The sequence below is a fragment of the Equus asinus genome, chromosome 25 (assembly GCF_041296235.1).
Source record: "Equus asinus isolate D_3611 breed Donkey chromosome 25, EquAss-T2T_v2, whole genome shotgun sequence".
NCBI classification, from domain to species: Eukaryota; Metazoa; Chordata; class Mammalia; order Perissodactyla; family Equidae; genus Equus; species Equus asinus.
In genome coordinates, this window is record NC_091814.1 from 136,176 (window position 1) to 153,991 (window position 17,816).

General features: G+C 76.0%; 1 non-coding gene across 1 annotated transcript; it reads right to left on the reverse strand.

The window, feature by feature from the left end:
• Positions 1-1,608: 1,608 nt before the first annotated feature.
• On the reverse strand, positions 1,609-1,690 carry TRNAL-CAG (transfer RNA leucine (anticodon CAG)). Its single transcript has one exon. It is a non-coding gene; the product is annotated as a tRNA-Leu (tRNA).
• Positions 1,691-17,816: the final 16,126 nt, after the last annotated feature.

The window sequence follows — 17,816 nt, forward strand, 5'->3', positions numbered from 1 at the left end:
TGCGGAGCAGGGAGACCCGGAGGCGCGGTGGCACCTGTGCGCCGAGGCGCGGAGGAGCCGCGACAGAGCGGGGCGGCCTCGGCCCATCCCGCGCCTTGTGTCCGGCCCAGGGCCGCCGCGACCCTGCCGGCGTCGCCGGAGGAAGCCAGGAGCCGCGCCCAGCCCCGCGCTCGAGTGCCAACGAGGGGCGGCGATCTGTGGCGGGCGACGTTCCTTCGACGACCCACGGGCCCGTGCCCAAGTCCCCTGGGCGGCGGGCTTCCCCGCGGGTGCGCTGGGCGCGTGGCCGTGCGCGGGCGCCAACGGCGCGGCCTGCCGGACGAGAGCAGGGCAGGGCAGGGCAGGGCAGGGCAGGGCAGGGCTGGGCAGGGCTGGGCAGGGCTGGGCTGGGCGGGAGGGCCGTGGCGTGGGGGCGGCCGTGGGAGCCGCAGGCTGGGGAGCGCCGCCTCGGCCGCCCGCCGCTGAGCGGCGCTCAGGCCAAGAGACCCGAGGGGCCTGAGCCTGGCGCCTGCGCTCTGGCCGACGGCTCGCCCGCAAGGGTCCGGCTCCGGGGTGCGTTGGTGGCGAGGCAGGAGCGCGGTCTTGGATGGCGGGCGCGCTTTGGCAGAGTGGCTGCCGGCCGGCGGGCCGCCCGCGGAGGAGGCGCGCCGTCGTGTCGTCGTGGGTTTGGGCCCCCGAGGCGCTTCGCGCGTGCAGACGGGGCTTGGCCCCGGCCGTGGGCCCGACGTGGCGTGTGGGCGACGGGGATCCAGGGCTTCGGCTCGCTGCTCCCCGGAGCCAGCTTGCCGGGTTGGGCCCGCGTGCCAGGCAGGCCCCGTGCAGGGAGGGCGCTGTGGTGGGCTGGCGAGCAGAAGGCCGGGCTGCGTGGGGCCCGGGAGGCAGGCATGTGTGGCCCGGGCGAGGCCCCGAGGTGAAAAGTCGTGGTGGGCACCACAGGCCACCGAGATGGGGACGGCGACCTGAGCAGGGTGTGGAGAGGATGGGCGGGCCGGGCGGCCGGGGGCTGTGGGAAAGGACAGCGTGTTGGACGGTGTGCCGCCCGTTGCGCAGGCGTGGCGCTCCAAGAGCGAGGCGCTGTGCGCCAGGCAGAAGTCGGAGGGTGACCCGTGGAGGGCTTTGCTCACGCAGGGTCGGGTGGGGTGGGGTGGGGTGGGGTGGGGGGAGGGGGGAGTGGGAGTGGGAGTGGGAGCGCGAGTGGGAGGGAGGGCTACACAACCCCCCTAATGGGGGGCTCGTGTGCGGAGGGGGAAGGGGAGAGCAGGCGAGGAACGATGGGGCGCGAAGTCCTGAAGCCCCCGCGTGTGGGGTCCGGTGGGAAGGGTGTGTGAGTGAGTGGGCGGGCGCGCGCGCTGTGTCGGGAAGGCCGGTTGCCAGTGGGTTCGAGGCGCTGGGGCAGCCTCCTGGGCTGAGTGCGCCAGGCCCGCGCAGCGGCGGGCGTGAGAAGCGGGTGGGGTGGAGAGGCGTGCGTGTAGGGGCCTGGAGTTTGGCGCGGCGGCCACAGGCCGGAGCGCCAGCCCGGGCCGGCCAGGAAGGCGGCCAAGGGCGGCGCTCGGGTGTGCGGGAGGCCCGGGTAGGCGGGCGTTGGTTGGGCGGGCCAAAAGGTCGGCGTGTCAGGAGTGGGATTCGAACCCACGCCTCCAGGGGAGACTGCGACCTGAACGCAGCGCCTTGACCGCTCGGCCATCCTGACGGCGGGCCTGGGCGCGTGGCCGCTCGCCTGGCTGGGAGCCGACGCGGCCGGCGGGGCCCTTGGCCGCCCGCGGCGCCTGGCGGGCGTCTTTGTGGGCGCGCCACGGACGGGACGCGCGCGCCGGCCGACGGGGAGCAAGGCCAGCGGACTCGCCCGGCTCCACCGCCGCCGCCGCCCCGTCGCCCACCCCGGGCGCCGGCCGGGACAAGGCCGCGGCCCGGCGCGCCCCCTTCTCCTCGCCGCCTCGCTGGCCCTCTCGAGAGGGCCTCTTCCTCGCGGCGCGATCTCCGCACGGGAGGCAAGAGGCGGCGCAGACTCGGCATTTCCAGCCGCCGCCGCCGCCGCCGCCAGGGCCGGGCGCGCGGTCGGGGTCGTGTGCGGGCCGCGGGCCGCTTTGCTGGATGACGCGGTCGTTTGGCTGTCGGGTCGGATGGGGCACACGTGCCGGGCACCGGTGGCGGGCAGGGCCTCGAGGGCGGGGGTCGGCGTCGGCAGGCAGCCGGAGAGCGGTCGGGCGCCGGGGCGGCCGCCGCCGTCCTCGTTAGTATAGTGGTGAGTATCCCCGCCTGTCACGCGGGAGACCGGGGTTCGATTCCCCGACGGGGAGGCAAGACGTCCTTTTTGGTGGCTGGCGCCGCTCTGCGTCCGGCCGCTTGCCCCCGAGGGCCCTTCTTCGCCCTGCCGCGCCCCGCCCTCCAGCCCCCGAGGGCGCTTCTTCGCCCTGCCCCGCCCTCCAGCCAGGCGCAGGCCGCCAACCCGTGCCCGGCCTGCCCACGGGGACCCCTCCCCGAGGCCCCCTCGCCGTCGGGCGGCGGTCGTTCGGCACGGCCGAGCCAAGGCTTCCTCTGCTCCCCGCAGCGCCCGACGAGCGGCCCGCCCCCAGCGGCTGGCGCACGGGGCTCCCTGCGACGCGATGCGACGCGCGACGCGCGCTGCACAGCTGCACAGCTGCCGGGACGGGCGGCGGGTGGGTCTCTCTCGGTGCGCGCAGCTGCCTCGCCGAGCAGCCTGTGGAGAGGGGCTGGGGCGAGCCGGACGGTGGAGGGCGGGCGCCCGGCCGGGGCTTTGGCGGGGCGGTCGGCGTGGGAATGGCGGTCGCTTGGTGGCGCGGCAGCGGGCGCCCCCAGAGGCGGTCCGTCCCGGCGGACGAGGGCTGCCGCGTCGGGCGCGGCGCTGGCGCTGGCGCGGGGCGGCGGTTGGTGGCGCCGGTGGCAGCGCGCGCTGCGGGCGGGCGGGCGTCGGAGCAGGGCTGCGCCAGGCGGCGGCGGCGGCGGCGGCGGCGGCGGCGGCGGCGGCGGCCGGACTGCTGTGGCGCGAGCCCCGGGCCGGCGTCTCGGGGCAGGCCGGGCTGTGCGGCGTTGGTGGTATAGTGGTGAGCATAGCTGCCTTCCAAGCAGTTGACCCGGGTTCGATTCCCGGCCAACGCAGCGGGCCGACCTTTTGCCGAGCTGCGGGGCCCTCCCGCCCCGGAGGCGGGCGGCGGGCGGCGGGCGTGCGGCTGTGCGTGTGTGTGTGTGTGCGTGTGTGTGTGTGCGTGTGTGCGCGCGCAGCGTTTTGAGGGCGCGGCGAGCAGGAAGCCGGCGAGGGCGCGTGCCTGGGCCGGGGCGGCGGGCGGCTGGCCTGCGCAAGGCAGGGGCCCCGGCGGCGAGGGAGCGGCGAGCGGGCGGGCTGCGGGCCCCGGGTCCAGGAGGCGCAGGCGAGGCGCGAAGCCCGACGCTCCCTGGTGGTCTAGTGGTTAGGATTCGGCGCTCTCACCGCCGCGGCCCGGGTTCGATTCCCGGTCAGGGAAGCCTTTCTTCTTCCTCTCCGCCTGCCCGCCTGCCGGCCGCCCGACCTCCGCCTCCCCGGCGCGGCGCGGGCGGCCGCGACCTCCCCCACCACGCACACTTTTAGCCCGCGCCGGAGCTCGCTCGCTTCGCCCCTCGCCCCCTGGCCTCGGCCTCCCGACAAGGCCACCCGCCACGTCCAGCCCTGACCCTGCCACGCCCCCTCCACCCCTGCCAACGGCAGACCTTTCGGCCCCCGCTCGCCCCCTGGGCGTCTCCCCTCCTCCTCCTCCTCCTCCTCGGACGCTCGCCTCGCTTCCCCTCTTCCTCGGTGGCTGGGGCCGCCTCTCTCCCGCCGTGGCCGCGGGCGCACAGCCCCCGCCGGCCCCCGCACGCGCTTCGACTCTCCCGCAGCCTGGCTTCGGCCGCGACAGTTTCGCGGCCCCCAAGCCGCCCCTTGGTCCCTCCCGAGGTGGGGCCGCCGGTGGGGGCTGGGGCTGGGGGTGCGGGCGGGAGGGGGCAGGGGTCTCCCTGGACCGGTCGGGCCACCTGCCGAGACCTGTGGTCCCTGGCCTCGCCCCTCGCGCCAGCCAAGGCGCCGGCAGCTTTCCCGCCGCCGCCTGCCGGGTCCTGGGCCCGCTGCGTGTCCCGGGGGCCCGGCGATTGGGCGCCAGGGGCGTCTGGGTCTCGCGCGGGCGTGGGAGCCGAGGGCCCGGCCGCGGCGCCCGAGAGGCGGAGATGGGCCAGTGACCCTCGACCCGTCCGTCCGTCGGGCTAGCGAGACCAGCCCGCCGCGGAGGAGACAGAGCAGGGAGCTACAGGAGGCCGTTCCGGAAAACGCCACGGGCAAGCAGGTGGGGAGGGGCTGGGGGCGGACGGGTGGCGGGGGTGGCCAGCGTTTTCTTCCAGTGGCCTCAGCGACGCTCCGCGTCCTATGGCCAAGTGGCCGGGCGTTCCCCGGAACTCTTGCCTCCCCCACGCCCTCCCCCCACCGAGCTGGGACTTTGGACGGCGTTCCCCTTCCCGCCTCGGCGTCCACCCACGCCATCCCTCTCTCCAGCCCCGCATCCATCTTCTCCTGCGGCTGCTCCCCAAAGGAGATGGCAGCTCTCCGGCCCCTTGCCGCCACGACGGGCGCGCCGCCGTGAGCCAGCGGAGCTGAGTATCTGTCCAGGGACCGGTTCCGGCCGAGGCAGAGGGGAGGGCCGAGCCGATGAGCGGCAGGAAGCTGCCGCGGGCCCCACGCTGGACTTTGACGGAGCCGTTCTCCCCTGTGCCAAGGCGCCCCCGGTGGGCATAGGGGTGCGCCCCGTGCGGGAAGCTCCCCCACGGGCCCGGCCGGGGTGCTGGGCGTGCGCGTGCGGGGGCGGGAGACGGTGCGGGATGGAGGCGTCGGTCCCGGTGGGTGGCCCCACGCGGGTCAGGGCACAGGGCCAAGTGACCCCAGGAAGAGGGCACGGCGGTGAGCCGCGCGGTGGGTGGCGTGAGGAGGAGTCCCGGGTGTGCGAGCGGAGCGCCGCGGGCCCGGAGGAGGTGCGGGGCTTGCGGGAACGGGCCGCTCAGGCAGGGGCTCCGGGCGGCCAGGCCCCTTGGCCGGCACGGGTGGCGGCGGGTGAGATCTAGGGTTGGGGTGGGGACGAGGGGCCTGAGCGGGGGGGGGGACAGGGCCGGGGGAAGCGAGTCTCGGGGCGGGTCGTGCGAGAGAGGACCACAGGGTCCGCGGGGTTGTTGGCGGATGGTGGGGCGGGGGGCCTGGAGGCCGTAAGGAGCGGCGGGTGGCAAGCAGGGGCAGTGGGCTCCGGTGCGAGGAAGACGGAAGCCCCTGCGGTGGGAGAGGACGCCGGCGGGCGAGACTGGCTGTGCTGCGCTGCGAGGTGGTGAGGCTAAGGAGTAGGGTGAGAGGAGGGGTGGGGAGCGGGCAAGGGCGGGGAATGCCCCTGCCCCAGAGACAGAAACGACCTGTCCTGGGGACAGAGAGTCGCGTCTCGGGTGTGCGTTGGGGGTTGAGTTGAGAAGAGGCCAAAGGGACCAACGGAACGGAGGATCCCCGGCCGGGAAGGATTTGGAAAGTGGGGGCGCGGGGAGGAGGGGCTGACAGGCGTCGGGGTGTTGGAGCAGTAGGGGGGTGGGGAGGGTGGAGGTGGAGGGGTTGGGGCTGGGGTGCGGCTTGGGGCTTGCAGGCTGGGGTGGCGGCGGCGGGCTTGGCAGTGTCCTCGGGGCGTCCTGGGGGCGGGGGTGGCGGCGAGGATTCGTCGTGGTGCCGGTGCTGACGCGTGGTGGACTTGGTGCTGGCGCCGGGGGAAGGGGGAGGGGCGGGGTGGGTGGACTGGGTGGCAGTGGCGGCGCAGGTGGTTTCGGTGGTGGAGGGCCCGGCGAGCGTTGGCAACCGATGGCGGCCGAGCGGGATCAGGTGAACACACGGCGGGCGTGCATGGTGACGATCTCGCGGAACTCTTTGGAAAGACTCGAGGGCGCGCCATCAGGACACGGGGACCCTCCGGGAGAAGGCGGTGGGTCACCCGTAGGAGCGGCACGTTCCTTCCTGCCGGCAGTGCCAACGCCGCGTAACTTGCCGGCCGGGGTCAGAGCGAGCCAGAGAGCGGGGAAAGGTGGCGGAGCGTGAGGAGGTGGGGCGTGCATGGGCCCGCGTGTGCTGCGGGAGAGTGTCCCTCGAAGGGAAACGCGTGACTCGAGCGGGGTCACGGGAAGGAAAAGAAGAGGGACAAGGAAGGAAGGTGCGCGGGCACGAGAGTGGCTGGGCCGTGAATGTGTCAGGGCACGGGGGTTTGGGGGGCGGGCGTTTGGTTCCCGGGGTGCGTGTTTGGGGGCGGAGGGGGGGGGACTTTTGTCTCCAGGGCGAGAGCGAGGGCCCGGGGCGGGCGGAAGGTGTTGGTGTGTGGGGGCGGCCTCGGCGCAGGAGAGGCAGCCTAAGCTGGACGTCGGGGCCGCGGGACCAAAAGGGGACGGGGTGCTGCATGGGCCGGGAATCGAACCCGGGCCTCCCGCGTGGCAGGCGAGAATTCTACCACTGAACCACCCATGCACCGGTGGCCGGCGCCACCAGGCGCCGCCCCAGCGGCGCTCGCCACCAGCCGCCCGACACTGGTCACGGCCCTGCGGGGCCATCTCCTCCATCCGAGCCAGTCGGCGGACGGGGCAGCTGGAAGAGAGGCTGCGGGGCCCTGGAGGGCGCTCGGGGGCGGGCGCGGTAGGAGGGGGTGCGGAGCAGGGAGACCCGGAGGCGCGGTGGCACCTGTGCGCCGAGGCGCGGAGGAGCCGCGACAGAGCGGGGCGGCCTCGGCCCATCCCGCGCCTTGTGTCCGGCCCAGGGCCGCCGCGACCCTGCCGGCGTCGCCGGAGGAAGCCAGGAGCCGCGCCCAGCCTGGCCCGCGCTCGAGTGCCAACGAGGGGCGGCGATCTGTGGCGGGCGACGTTCCCTTCGACGACCCACGGGCCCGTGCCCAAGTCCCCTGGGCGGCGGGCTTCCCCGCGGGTGCGCTGGGCGCGTGGCCGTGCGCGGGCGCCAACGGCGCGGCCTGCCGGACGAGAGCAGGGCAGGGCAGGGCAGGGCAGGGCAGGGCAGGGCTGGGCAGGGCTGGGCAGGGCTGGGCTGGGCGGGAGGGCCGTGGCGTGGGGGCGGCCGTGGGAGCCGCAGGCTGGGGAGCGCCGCCTCGGCCGCCCGCCGCTGAGCGGCGCTCAGGCCAAGAGACCCGAGGGGCCTGAGCCTGGCGCCTGCGCTCTGGCCGACGGCTCGCCCGCAAGGGTCCGGCTCCGGGGTGCGTTGGTGGCGAGGCAGGAGCGCGGTCTTGGATGGCGGGCGCGCTTTGGCAGAGTGGCTGCCGGCCGGCGGGCCGCCCGCGGAGGGCGCGCCGTCGTGTCGTCGTGGGTTTGGGCCCCCGGCGCCTTCGCGCGTGCAGACGGGGCTTGGCCCCGGCCGTGGGCCCGACGTGGCGTGTGGGCGACGGGGATCCAGGGCTTCGGCTCGCTGCTCCCCGGAGCCAGCTTGCCGGGTTGGGCCCGCGTGCCAGGCAGGCCCCGTGCAGGGGAGGGCGCTGTGGTGGGCTGGCGAGCAGAAGGCCGGGCTGCGTGGGGCCCGGGAGGCAGGCATGTGTGGCCCGGGCGAGGCCCCGAGGTGAAAAGTCGTGGTGGGCACCACAGGCCACCGAGATGGGGACGGCGACCTGAGCAGGGTGTGGAGAGGATGGGCGGGCCGGGCGGCCGGGGGCTGTGGGAAAGGACAGCGTGTTGGACGGTGTGCCGCCCGTTGCGCAGGCGTGGCGCTCCAAGAGCGAGGCGCTGTGCGCCAGGCAGAAGTCGGAGGGTGACCCGTGGAGGGCTTTGCTCACGCAGGGTCGGGTGGGGTGGGGTGGGGTGGGGTGGGGTGGGGGGGGGGGGAGTGGGAGTGGGAGTGGGAGCGCGAGTGGGAGGGAGGGCTACACAACCCCCCTAATGGGGGGGCTCGTGTGCGGAGGGGGAAGGGGAGAGCAGGCGAGGAACGATGGGGCGCGAAGTCCTGAAGCCCCCGCGTGTGGGGTCCGGTGGGAAGGGTGTGTGAGTGAGTGGGCGGGCGCGCGCGCGCTGTGTCGGGAAGGCCGGTTGCCAGTGGGTTCGAGGCGCTGGGGCAGCCTCCTGGGCTGAGTGCGCCAGGCCCGCGCAGCGGCGGGCGTGAGAAGCGGGTGGGGTGGAGAGGCGTGCGTGTAGGGGCCTGGAGTTTGGCGCGGCGGCCACAGGCCAGAGCGCCAGCCCGGGCCGGCCAGGAAGGCGGCCAAGGGCGGCGCTCGGGTGTGCGGGAGGCCCGGGTAGGCGGGCGTTGGTTGGGCGGGCCAAAAGGTCGGCGTGTCAGGGAGTGGGATTCGAACCCACGCCTCCAGGGGAGACTGCGACCTGAACGCAGCGCCTTAGACCGCTCGGCCATCCTGACGGCGGGCCTGGGCGCGTGGCCGCTCGCCTGGCTGGGAGCCGACGCGGCCGGCGGGGCCCTTGGCCGCCCGCGGCGCCTGGCGGGCGTCTTTGTGGGCGCGCCACGGACGGGACGCGCGCGCCGGCCGACGGGGAGCAAGGCCAGCGGACTCGCCCGGCTCCACCGCCGCCGCCGCCCCGTCGCCCACCCCGGGCGCCGGCCGGGACAAGGCCGCGGCCCGGCGCGCGCCCCCTTCTCCTCGCCGCCTCGCTGGCCCTCTCGAGAGGGCCTCTTCCTCGCGGCGCGATCTCCGCACGGGAGGCAAGAGGCGGCGCAGACTCGGCATTTCCAGCCGCCGTCGCCGCCGCCGCCAGGGCCGGGCGCGCGGTCGGGGTCGTGTGCGGGCCGCGGGCCGCTTTGCTGGATGACGCGGTCGTTTGGCTGTCGGGTCGGATGGGGCACACGTGCCGGGCACCGGTGGCGGGCAGGGCCTCGAGGGCGGGGGTCGGCGTCGGCAGGCAGCCGGAGAGCGGTCGGGCGGGCGGCCGCCGCCGTCCTCGTTAGTATAGTGGTGAGTATCCCCGCCTGTCACGCGGGAGACCGGGGTTCATTCCCCGACGGGGAGGCAAGACGTCCCTTTTTGGTGGCTGGCGCCGCTCTGCGTCCGGCCGCTTGCCCCCGAGGGCCCTTCTTCGCCCTGCCGCGCCCCGCCCTCCAGCCCCCGAGGGCGCTTCTTCGCCCTGCCCCGCCCTCCAGCCAGGCGCAGGCCGCCAACCCGTGCCCGGCCTGCCCACGGGGACCCCTCCCCGAGGCCCCTCGCCGTCGGGCGGCGGTCGTTCGGCACGGCCGAGCCAAGGCTTCCTCTGCTCCCCGCAGCGCCCGACGAGCGGCCCGCCCCCAGCGGCTGGCGCACGGGGCTCCCTGCGACGCGACGCGACGCGCGACGCGCGCTGCACAGCTGCACAGCTGCCGGGACGGGCGGCGGGTGGGTCCTCTCTCGGTGCGCGCAGCTGCCTCGCCGAGCAGCCTGTGGAGAGGGGCTGGGGCGAGCCGGACGGTGGAGGGCGGGCGCCCGGCCGGGGCTTTGGCGGGGGCGGTCGGCGTGGGAATGGCGGTCGCTTGGTGGCGCGGCAGCGAGGGCGCCCCCAGAGGCGGTCCGTCCCGGCGGACGAGGGCTGCCGCGTCGGGCGCGGCGGCTGGCGCTGGCGCGGGGCGGCGGTTGGTGGCGCCGGTGGCAGCGCCGCGCTGCGGGCGGGCGGGGCGTCGGAGCAGGGCTGCGCCAGGCGGCGGCGGCGGCGGCGGCGGCGGCGGCGGCCGGACTGCTGTGGCGCGAGCCCCGGGCCGGCGTCTCGGGGCAGGCCGGGCTGTGCGGCGTTGGTGGTATAGTGGTGAGCATAGCTGCCTTCCAAGCAGTTGACCCGGGTTCGATTCCCGGCCAACGCAGCGGGCCGACCTTTTGCCGAGCTGCGGGGCCCTCCCGCCCCGGAGGCGGGCGGCGGGCGGCGGGCGTGCGGCTGTGCGTGTGTGTGTGTGTGCGTGTGTGTGTGTGCGTGTGTGCGCGCGCAGCGCGAGGGCGCGGCGAGCAGGAAGCCGGCGAGGGCGCGTGCCTGGGCCGGGGCGGCGGGCGGCTGGCCTGCGCAAGGCAGGGGCCCGGCGGCGAGGGAGCGGCGAGCGGGCGGGCTGCGGGCCCCGGGTCCAGGAGGCGCAGGCGAGGCGCGAAGCCCGACGCTCCCTGGTGGTCTAGTGGTTAGGATTCGGCGCTCTCACCGCCGCGGCCCGGGTTCGATTCCCGGTCAGGAAGCCTTTCTTCTTCCTCTCCGCCTGCCCGCCTGCCGGCCGCCCGACCTCCGCCTCCCCGGCGCGGCGCGGGCGGCCGCGACCCCCCCCCACCACGCACACTTTAGCCCGCGCCGGAGCTCGCTCGCTTCGCCCCTCGCCCCTGGCCTCGGCCTCCCGACAAGGCCACCCGCCACGTCCAGCCCTGACCCTGCCCACGCCCCTCCACCCCTGCCAACGGCAGACCTTCGGCCCCCGCTCGCCCCCTGGGCGTCTCCCCTCCTCCTCCTCCTCCTCCTCGGACGCTCGCCTCGCTTCCCCTCTTCCTCGGTGGCTGGGGCCGCCTCTCTCCCGCCGTGGCCGCGGGCGCACAGCCCGCCGCCGGCCCCCGCACGCGCTTCGACTCTCCCGCAGCCTGGCTTCGGCCGCGACAGTTTCGCGGCCCCCAAGCCGCCCCTTGGTCCCTCCCGAGGTGGGGCCGCCGGTGGGGGCTGGGGCTGGGGGTGCGGGCGGGAGGGGCAGGGGTCTCCCTGGACCGGTCGGGCCACCTGCCGAGACCTGTGGTCCCTGGCCTCGCCCCTCGCGCCAGCCAAGGCGCCGGCAGCTTTCCCGCCGCCGCCTGCCGGGTCCTGGGCCCGCTGCGTGTCCCGGGGGCCCGGCGATTGGGCGCCAGGGGCGTCTGGGTCTCGCGCGGGCGTGGGAGCCGAGGGCCCGGCCGCGGCGCCCGAGAGGCGGAGATGGGCCAGTGACCCTCGACCCGTCCGTCCGTCGGGCTAGCGAGACCAGCCCGCCGCGGAGGAGACAGAGCAGGGAGCTACAGGAGGCCGTTCCGGAAAACGCCACGGGCAAGCAGGTGGGGAGGGGCTGGGGGCGGACGGGTGGCGGGGGTGGCCAGCGTTTTCTTCCAGTGGCCTCAGCGACGCTCCGCGTCCTATGGCCAAGTGGCCGGGCGTTCCCCGGAACTCTTGCCTCCCCACGCCCCTCCCCCACCGAGCTGGGACTTTGGACGGCGTTCCCCTTCCCGCCTCGGCGTCCACCCACGCCATCCCTCTCTCCAGCCCCGCATCCATCTTCTCCTGCGGCTGCTCCCCAAAGGAGATGGCAGCTCTCCGGCCCCTTGCCGCCACGACGGGCGCGCCGCCGTGAGCCAGCGGAGCTGAGTATCTGTCCAGGGACCGGTTCCGGCCGAGGCAGAGGGGAGGGCCGAGCCGATGAGCGGCAGGAAGCTGCCGCGGGCCCCACGCTGGACTTTGACGGAGCCGTTCTCCCCTGTGCCAAGGCGCCCCCGGTGGGCATAGGGGTGCGCCCCGTGAGCGCGGGAAGCTCCCCCACGGGCCCGGCCGGGGTGCTGGGCGTGCGCGTGCGGGGGCGGGAGACGGTGCGGGATGGAGGCGTCGGTCCCGGTGGGTGGCCCCCACGCGGGTCAGGGCACAGGGCCAAGTGACCCCAGGAAGAGGGCACGGCGGTGAGCCGCGCGGTGGGTGGCGTGAGGAGGAGTCCCGGGTGTGCGGCGGAGCGCCGCGGGCCCGGAGGAGGTGCGGGGCTTGCGGGAACGGGCCGCTCAGGCAGGGGCTCCGGGCGGCCAGGCCCCTTGGCCGGCACGGGTGGCGGCGGGTGAGATCTAGGGTTGGGGTGGGGACGAGGGGCCTGAGCGGGGGAGGGGGGACAGGGCCGGGGGAAGCGAGTCCTCGGGGCGGGTCGTGCGAGAGAGGACCACAGGGTCCGCGGGGTTGTTGGCGGATGGTGGGGCGGGGGGGCCTGGAGGCCGTAAGGAGCGGCGGGTGGCAAGCAGGGGCAGTGGGCTCCGGTGCGAGGAAGACGGAAGCCCCTGCGGTGGAGAGAGACGCCGGCGGGCGAGACTGGCTGTGCTGCGCTGCGAGGTGGTGAGGCTAAGGAGTAGGGTGAGAGGAGGGGTGGGGAGCGGGCAAGGGCGGGGAATGCCCCTGCCCCAGAGACAGAAACGACCTGTCCTGGGGACAGAGAGTCGCGTCTCGGGTGTGCGTTGGGGGTTGAGTTGAGAAGAGGCCAAAGGGACCAACGGAACGGAGGATCCCCGGCCGGGAAGGATTTGGAAAGTGGGGGCGCGGGGAGGAGGGGCCTGACAGGCGTCGGGGTGTTGGAGCAGTAGGGGGGTGGGGAGGGTGGAGGTGGAGGGGTTGGGGCTGGGGTGCGGCTTGGGGCTTGCAGGCTGGGGTGGCGGCGGCGGGCTTGGCAGTGTCCTCGGGGCGTCCTGGGGGCGGGGGTGGCGGCGAGGATTCGTCGTGGTGCCGGTGCTGACGCGTGGTGGACTTGGTGCTGGCGCCGGGGGAAGGGGGAGGGCGGGGTGGGTGGACTGGGTGGCAGTGGCGGCGCAGGTGGTTTCGGTGGTGGAGGGCCCGGCGAGCGTTGGCAACCGATGGCGGCCGAGCGGGATCAGGTGAACACACGGCGGGCGTGCATGGTGACGATCTCGCGGAACTCTTTGGAAAGACTCGAGGGCGCGCCATCAGGACACGGGGACCCTCCGGGAGAAGGCGGTGGGTCACCCGTAGGAGCGGCACGTTCCTTCCTGCCGGCAGTGCCAACGCCGCGTAACTTGCCGGCCGGGGTCAGAGCGAGCCAGAGAGCGGGGAAAGGTGGCGGAGCGTGAGGAGGTGGGGCGTGCATGGGCCCGCGTGTGCTGCGGGAGAGTGTCCCTCGAAGGGAAACGCGTGACTCGAGCGGGGTCACGGGAAGGAAAAGAAGAGGGACAAGGAAGGAAGGTGCGCGGGCACGAGAGTGGCTGGGCCGTGAATGTGTCAGGGCACGGGGGTTTGGGGGCGGGCGTTTGGTTCCCGGGGTGCGTGTTTGGGGGCGGAGGGGGGGGACTTTTGTCTCAGGGCGAGAGCGAGGGCCGGGGCGGGCGGAAGGTGTTGGTGTGTGGGGGCGGCCTCGAGCGCAGGAGAGAGGCAGCCTAAGCTGGACGTCGGGGCCGCGGGACCAAAGGGGACGGGGTGCTGCATGGGCCGGGAATCGAACCCGGGCCTCCCGCGTGGCAGGCGAGAATTCTACCACTGAACCACCCATGCACCGGTGGCCGGCGCCACCAGGCGCCGCCCAGCGGCGCTCGCCACCAGCCGCCCGACACTGGTCACGGCCCTGCGGGGCCATCTCCTCCATCCGAGCCAGTCGGCGGACGGGGCAGCTGGAAGAGAGGCTGCGGGGCCCTGGAGGGCGCTCGGGGGCGGGCGCGGTAGGAGGGGGGTGCGGAGCAGGGAGACCCGGAGGCGCGGTGGCACCTGTGCGCCGAGGCGCGGAGGAGCCGCGACAGAGCGGGGCGGCCTCGGCCCATCCCGCGCCTTGTGTCCGGCCCAGGGCCGCCGCGACCCTGCCGGCGTCGCCGGAGGAAGCCAGGAGCCGCGCCCAGCCTGGCCCGCGCTCGAGTGCCAACGAGGGGCGGCGATCTGTGGCGGGCGACGTTCCCTTCGACGACCCACGGGCCCGTGCCCAAGTCCCCTGGGCGGCGGGCTTCCCCGCGGGTGCGCTGGGCGCGTGGCCGTGCGCGGGCGCCAACGGCGCGGCCTGCCGGACGAGAGCAGGGCAGGGCAGGGCAGGGCAGGGCAGGGCAGGGCTGGGCAGGGCTGGGCAGGGCTGGGCTGGGCGGGAGGGCCGTGGCGTGGGGGCGGCCGTGGGAGCCGCAGGCTGGGGAGCGCCGCCTCGGCCGCCCGCCGCTGAGCGGCGCTCAGGCCAAGAGACCCGAGGGGCCTGAGCCTGGCGCCTGCGCTCTGGCCGACGGCTCGCCCGCAAGGGTCCGGCTCCGGGGGTGCGTTGGTGGCGAGGCAGGAGCGCGGTCTTGGATGGCGGGCGCGCTTTGGCAGAGTGGCTGCCGGCCGGCGGGCCGCCCGCGGAGGAGGCGCGCCGTCGTGTCGTCGTGGGTTTGGGCCCCCGAGGCGCCTTCGCGCGTGCAGACGGGGCTTGGCCCCGGCCGTGGGCCCGACGTGGCGTGTGGGCGACGGGGATCCAGGGCTTCGGCTCGCTGCTCCCCGGAGCCAGCTTGCCGGGTTGGGCCCGCGTGCCAGGCAGGCCCCGTGCAGGGAGGGCGCTGTGGTGGGCTGGCGAGCAGAAGGCCGGGCTGCGTGGGGGCCCGGGAGGCAGGCATGTGTGGCCCGGGCGAGGGCCCGAGGTGAAAAGTCGTGGTGGGCACCACAGGCCACCGAGATGGGGACGGCGACCTGAGCAGGGTGTGGAGAGGATGGGCGGGCCGGGCGGCCGGGGGCTGTGGGAAAGGACAGCGTGTTGGACGGTGTGCCGCCCGTTGCGCAGGCGTGGCGCTCCAAGAGCGAGGCGCTGTGCGCCAGGCAGAAGTCGGAGGGTGACCCGTGGAGGGCTTTGCTCACGCAGGGTCGGGTGGGGTGGGGTGGGGTGGGGTGGGGGAGGGGGAGTGGGAGTGGGAGTGGGAGCGCGAGAGGGGAGGGGAGGGCTACACAACCCCCCTAATGGGGGCTCGTGTGCGGAGGGGGAAGGGGAGAGCAGGCGAGGAACGATGGGGCGCGAGTCCTGAAGCCCCCGCGTGTGGGGTCCGGTGGGAAGGGTGTGTGAGTGAGTGGGCGGGGGCGCGCGCGCTGTGTCGGGAAGGCCGGTTGCCAGTGGGTTCGAGGCGCTGGGGCAGCCTCCTGGGCTGAGTGCGCCAGGCCCGCAGCGGCGGGCGTGAGAAGCGGGTGGGGTGGAGAGGCGTGCGTGTAGGGGCCTGGAGTTTGGCGCGGCGGCCACAGGCCGGAGCGCCAGCGGGCCGGCCAGGAAGGCGGCCAAGGGCGGCGCTCGGGTGTGCGGGAGGCCCGGGTAGGCGGGCGTTGGTTGGGCGGGCCAAAAGGTCGGCGTGTCAGGAGTGGGATTCGAACCCACGCCTCCAGGGGAGACTGCGACCTGAACGCAGCGCCTAGACCGCTCGGCCATCCTGACGGCGGGCCTGGGCGCGTGGCCGCTCGCCTGGCTGGGAGCCGACGCGGCCGGCGGGGCCCTTGGCCGCCCGCGGCGCCTGGCGGGCGTCTTTGTGGGCGCGCCACGGACGGGACGCGCGCGCCGGCCGACGGGGAGCAAGGCCAGCGGACTCGCCCGGCTCCACCGCCGCCGCCGCCCGTCGCCCACCCCGGGCGCCGGCCGGGACAAGGCCGCGGCCCGGCGCGCGCCCCCTTCTCCTCGCCGCCTCGCTGGCCCTCTCGAGAGGGCCTCTTCCTCGCGGCGCGATCTCCGCACGGGAGGCAAGAGGCGGCGCAGACTCGGCATTTCCAGCCGCCGGCCGCCGCCGCCAGGGCCGGGCGCGCGGTCGGGGTCGTGTGCGGGCCGCGGGCCGCTTTGCTGGATGACGCGGTCGTTTGGCTGTCGGGTCGGATGGGGCACACGTGCCGGGCACCGGTGGCGGGCAGGGCCTCGAGGGCGGGGGTCGGCGTCGGCAGGCAGCCGGAGAGCGGTCGGGCGCCCGGGCGGCCGCCGCCGTCCTCGTTAGTATAGTGGTGAGTATCCCCGCCTGTCACGCGGGAGACCGGGGTTCGATTCCCCGACGGGGAGGCAAGACGTCCCTTTTTGGTGGCTGGCGCCGCTCTGCGTCCGGCCGCTTGCCCCGAGGGCCCTTCTTCGCCCTGCCGCGCCCCGCCCTCCAGCCCCCGAGGGCGCTTCTTCGCCTGCCCCGCCCTCCAGCCAGGCGCAGGCCGCCAACCCGTGCCCGGCCTGCCCACGGGGACCCCTCCCCGAGGCCCCCTCGCCGTCGGGCGGCGGTCGTTCGGCACGGCCGAGCCAAGGCTTCCTCTGCTCCCCGCAGCGCCCGACGAGCGGCCCGCCCCCAGCGGCTGGCGCACGGGGCTCCCTGCGACGCGACGCGACGCGCGACGCGCTGCACAGCTGCACAGCTGCCGGGACGGGCGGCGGGTGGGTCCTCTCTCGGTGCGCGCAGCTGCCTCGCCGAGCAGCCTGTGGAGAGGGGCTGGGGCGAGCCGGACGGTGGAGGGCGGGCGCCCGGCCGGGGCTTTGGCGGGGCGGTCGGCGTGGGAATGGCGGTCGCTTGGTGGCGCGGCAGCGAGGGCGCCCCCAGAGGCGGTCCGTCCCGGCGGACGAGGGCTGCCGCGTCGGGCGCGGCGCTGGCGCTGGCGCGGGGCGGCGGTTGGTGGCGCCGGTGGCAGCGCGCGCTGCGGGCGGGCGGGCGTCGGAGCAGGGCTGCGCCAGGCGGCGGCGGCGGCGGCGGCGGCGGCGGCGGCGGCGGCGGCCGGACTGCTGTGGCGCGAGCCCCGGGCCGGCGTCTCGGGGCAGGCCGGGCTGTGCGGCGTTGGTGGTATAGTGGTGAGCATAGCTGCCTTCCAAGCAGTTGACCCGGGTTCGATTCCCGGCCAACGCAGCGGGCCGACCTTTTGCCGAGCTGCGGGGCCCTCCCCGCCCCGGAGGCGGGCGGCGGGCGGCGGGCGTGCGGCTGTGCGTGTGTGTGTGTGTGCGTGTGTGTGTGTGCGTGTGTGCGCGCGCAGCGCGCGAGGGCGCGGCGAGCAGGAAGCCGGCGAGGGCGCGTGCCTGGGCCGGGGCGGCGGGCGGCTGGCCTGCGCAAGGCAGGGGCCCCGGCGGCGAGGGAGCGGCGAGCGGGCGGGCTGCGGGCCCCGGGTCCAGGAGGCGCAGGCGAGGCGCGAAGCCCGACGCTCCCTGGTGGTCTAGTGGTTAGGATTCGGCGCTCTCACCGCCGCGGCCCGGTTCGATTCCCGGTCAGGGAAGCCTTTCTTCTTCCTCTCCGCCTGCCCGCCTGCCGGCCGCCCGACCTCCGCCTCCCCGGCGCGGCGCGGGCGGCCGCGACCCCTCCCCCCCCACCACGCACACTTTTAGCCCGCGCCGGAGCTCGCTCGCTTCGCCCCTCGCCCCCTGGCCTCGGCCTCCCGACAAGGCCACCCGCCACGTCCAGCCCTGACCCTGCCACGCCCTCCACCCCTGCCAACGGCAGACCTTTCGGCCCCCGCTCGCCCCCTGGGCGTCTCCCTCCTCCTCCTCCTCCTCCTCGGACGCTCGCCTCGCTTCCCCTCTTCCTCGGTGGCTGGGGCCGCCTCTCTCCCGCCGTGGCCGCGGGCGCACAGCCCCCGCCGGCCCCCGCACGCGCTTCGACTCTCCCGCAGCCTGGCTTCGGCCGCGACAGTTTCGCGGCCCCCAAGCCGCCCCTTGGTCCCTCCCGAGGTGGGGCCGCCGGTGGGGGCTGGGGCTGGGGTGCGGGCGGGAGGGGGCAGGGGTCTCCCTGGACCGGTCGGGCCACCTGCCGAGACCTGTGGTCCCTGGCCTCGCCCCTCGCGCCAGCCAAGGCGCCGGCAGCTTTCCCGCCGCCGCCTGCCGGGTCCTGGGCCCGCTGCGTGTCCCGGGGGCCCGGCGATTGGGCGCCAGGGGCGTCTGGGTCTCGCGCGGGCGTGGGAGCCGAGGGCCCGGCCGCGGCGCCCGAGAGGCGGAGATGGGCCAGTGACCCTCGACCCGTCCGTCCGTCGGGCTAGCGAGACCAGCCCGCCGCGGAGGAGACAGAGCAGGGAGCTACAGGAGGCCGTTCCGGAAAACGCCACGGGCAAGCAGGTGGGGAGGGGCTGGGGGCGGACGGGTGGCGGGGGTGGCCAGCGTTTTCTTCCAGTGGCCTCAGCGACGCTCCGCGTCCTATGGCCAAGTGGCCGGGCGTTCCCCGGAACTCTTGCCTCCCCCACGCCCCTCCCCCCACCGAGCTGGG